This window comes from Triticum dicoccoides, chromosome 5A, assembly GCF_002162155.2.
Source record: "Triticum dicoccoides isolate Atlit2015 ecotype Zavitan chromosome 5A, WEW_v2.0, whole genome shotgun sequence".
In the NCBI taxonomy this organism is placed as follows: Eukaryota; Viridiplantae; Streptophyta; class Magnoliopsida; order Poales; family Poaceae; genus Triticum; species Triticum dicoccoides.
In genome coordinates this window covers 129,122,759-129,126,172 of record NC_041388.1, presented here as the reverse complement: position 1 = coordinate 129,126,172, position 3,414 = coordinate 129,122,759, and positions in this window count along the sequence as shown.

Here is a 3,414-nt window from a genome sequence, read left to right as displayed (position 1 = left end):
CAATCCTAAGAGAGAGAGAGCTGAGTGTTGGGGAGACTTTCATTTTAAGCACAAGAGCAAGGATTTCATCATCAATACACCATCTATTACCTTTTGGAGAGTGGTGTCTCCTAGATTGGTTACGTGTCACTTGGGAGCCTCCGTCATGATTGTGGAGTTGAACCAAGGAGTTTGTACGGGCAAGGAGATCGCCTACTTCATGAAGATCTACCCTAGTGAGGCAAGTCCTTCATGGGTGATGGCCATGGTGGGATATACAAGGTTGATTCTTCATGGACCCTTCGTGGGTGGAGCCCTCCATGGACTCGCGCAACCGTTACCCTTCGTGGGTTGAAGTGTCCATCAACATGGATGTACGAAAGCACCACCTATCGGAAGCACGCCAAAAATCTCTGTGTCCATATTGCGTTTGCTCCCTCAAACTCCTCCCTTTACCTTTGTATGCAATTGTTTTACATTCCGCTGCTATACTCTTAGAATTGCATGTGTAGGTTAATTACTTGACTTGTGTTGAGTTGTTAAAATCTGCCAAGACTTAAAATTGGGAAAGGCTAGATTTTTATTTGGTCCTACACACCCCAATAACCGTAAGATATGTATCCGACTGTGCCAGTTATTGCACGTACACGGCCGTAGAAAAAAAGTAGTACCATGGCATATGATACACCACGGCCGAGAACACGTGCCCATGTTATGCCATCTGAGAATAGTGTCGCACTTGGAAACTAGAAACAAACCCCAAGTTGGGTACTTTCGAGTATTCGGCTCAAAGTGCTACATTCTTGATAAGCATCGTCATTCTAAATTTGCTCCTAAATCTCATGAGGGTTTCCTACTTGGTTATGGCTCAAACTCTCACACTTATCGTGTCTACAACAATTTCACCAGAAAGGTTGAAGAGACGGTAGATGTGAAGTTTGATGAATCTAACGGCTCGCAAGTAGAGCAATTGCCAATTGATGTAGGAGACAAAGACCCTTCGGAAGCAATCAAAGACTTGTCTATTGGCAAGATTCGTCCAACAGAGGTGAAGGAGAGTACCTCGTCCGTCCAAGTGGAAGCTTCTACCTCACGATAAGGTGAACCAAGAGTTGACATGGAAGCATCCACAAATGGAACACGTCAAGATGAATAAAACGAGAAAGTACACTAAGATGAACCTCATCAACCTCCTTCTCCACCTCGACAAGAGAACGACAACGCCAACAACGAAGAAGGCCAAGAAGAAGAACGAGATGATGAAGAAGATGCTCCACCCGAACCCAAACAAAAGCTCCCACGAGTTCGAGCAAGAGTCTCAAGAGATCATCCCGTCGAACAAATCTTCAATGATATCCAAACCGGGAGAATCACTCGCTCTAAAACTCGTTTGGTTAACTTTTGTGAACATTATTCATTCATCTCTAGCATTGAACCTATGAAGGTTGAAGAAGCATTGGAAGATCCGGATTGGATAAATGCCATGCACGAAGAGCTACAAAACTTTGAGAGAAACCAAGTGTGGACATTGGTCGAGAAGCCCGACAACAACCACAACATCATCGGTGCCAAATGGGTGTTTCGCAACAAGCAAGACGAAGATGGACAAGTAGTTCGCAACAAAGCACGTCTCGTCGCCCAAGGCTACACTCAAGTTGAAGGTATGGACTATGGTGAGACATATGCCCCCGTTGCTAGACTTGAGTCCATCCGCATCTTACTTGCCTATGCTAATCACCATGATATTACCTTGTACCAAATGGACATTAAAAGTGCTTTTCTAAATGGTGAAATTGAGGAGGAAGTTTATGTTAAACAACCTCCGGGCTTTGTTAATCCTAAGAAACCCGATCATGTTTACAAACTTCACAAAGCTCTTTATAGTCTTAAACAAGCTCCTAGAGCGTGGTATAAATGCTTGACCAAGTTCCTTATTGAAAAAGGCTTTGAGGTTGGAAAGATTGATTCTACTCTTTTTACTAAAAGGGTTAATGGATAATTATTTGGTTACCAAATTTATGTTGATGATATCATATTTGGTTCAACTAACCCTCATTTTAGTGAAAAGTTTGGGAAGCTAATGTCGGAGAAGTTTGAGATGTATATGCTGAGTGAACTCAAATTCTTCCTTGGTTTGCAAATCAAGCAAACTAAGGAAGGCACCTTTGTTTCCCAAACAAAGTATACCAAGGACTTATTCAAGAAGTTCAACATGCAAGAAAGCAAAGGTATGAAAACTCCCATGCCTACTAGTGGACATCTTGACTTTACCAAGGATGCTTCAAACTTGGAGTAGAAACTCCATTTGGATACATGCAACGCATGAGCCTTTGACTAATCCTTGATGTTTCTCTTATGATGATGATCATATGTCTTGGATATATTTGCACCCTTGCATGCTATCTAACCCTTGTAGGTACTTGGATGAATCAAAATCTATGAGATCGCAAATCACTCACATCTTGAGCAATCTCTACATCACCAAGTCTCTACAATGTGGTGGTTGAAGACAAGGAAGCATGAAATCTTTCAACATATCCTTTGACCATTTCTATATATCAAATTTCATTTGGTATCAAATTCTTGATTGTCAATTTGGATACACAAGTGCTCTTCCTTGCAAGAATAACCCATGTATGTAGATGAACTCAAACTACAAGTGGTGCTCCCAATCCTTGTTGAGCTACATCAACCTTGAGCATCCCACACAAGTTCAACTACATGATCAAGTTCAACAGCACCACCCAAGGTATGTTATTCCATCTTAGAGAAGCTTTACCCCAATTCATGGGTCAAAGCAACTCAACAAGATGCGAATACATCAAATGCTTAAACGAAAAATGGTAACCCCATTTTGAGCTTAAACGATGAGTATGACATACGATCAAGTGTTCTTACTTGACACCTCGGTCAATATACTCTAACATAGGTGACTTTGTCGCTGACCAATTCTAGATGAAGTTCTCTAGTGTTTCTTTGTATTCTTGCATTTGTCTCTTGCATGTTTGTTTCCCTTCTCTTTAAAAAAACATCATCTAGATATCTTTTCTTTTTCTTTGTTTTGTTCTGCATTCCCTGCATCAAATTCATTGCAAATCCTTCAGTTAGTTCCTTGCAAATATTTGTGAGATCTTATTTGCCTAGTGAGCTGAGGTGACAAATTTTCTCTCTGTGTTGAACTCGGTCACACCGGTCTGTAGCTTTCGGTCAAACCGAACCATTTCGGTGCCACGGAAGAATACAACTCGGTGTTACAGATTTCACTGCACAGAAGACAATTTGCCACTTGCATCCTGCATTTTTACTCCAACTCCACTCAATGATTCTTGTCCTCTACCAGCATCACACTCTAAATGCTCCTTTGCTTTGTGACTCAAGGACCAAACCTATTTTGACTCACATTCCAGAAGATCACTTCTTGGAAATTGATGTCAA